Here is a 292-nt window from a genome sequence, read left to right on the forward strand (position 1 = left end):
GGGGAGCGCGGCGCGGCCCGGCTGCTCCACCGGGACCGAGGGAGGAAGTGATGGGACGCGGGGCATCGCAATGGTGCCCACTCATGTGTCCAGGCCGCCCGTCCTGCGCCAGGGGCGAGGGACAACCCAGGGACGTGGGAAACCCTGGCTGGATGACCAAGCGGCTTCCCCAAGGAGTCGCATGCGGCTACAGGTTTTCGGCTTAGAAAGAGGCTGAAGGAGGGAAGTGTTGCAACGGCCGAAGGGCGCAGGAGGCAGCGCGCGGGTGCCGAGCACTGCCCGAAGGCGCAGC

At 68.8% G+C, this 292-nt stretch overlaps 1 protein-coding gene across 1 annotated transcript in view; it reads left to right on the forward strand.

Annotated features, from left to right (window-relative positions):
* The window catches only part of KDM8 (lysine demethylase 8), a 75,677-nt gene that overhangs the window by 64,988 nt on the left and 10,397 nt on the right, over positions 1-292 (forward strand). The window lies entirely within an intron of this gene.

This window comes from Gavialis gangeticus, unplaced genomic scaffold, assembly GCF_001723915.1.
Source record: "Gavialis gangeticus isolate Ggan-Ray unplaced genomic scaffold, GavGan_comp1, whole genome shotgun sequence".
Classification (NCBI taxonomy): domain Eukaryota; kingdom Metazoa; phylum Chordata; order Crocodylia; family Gavialidae; genus Gavialis; species Gavialis gangeticus.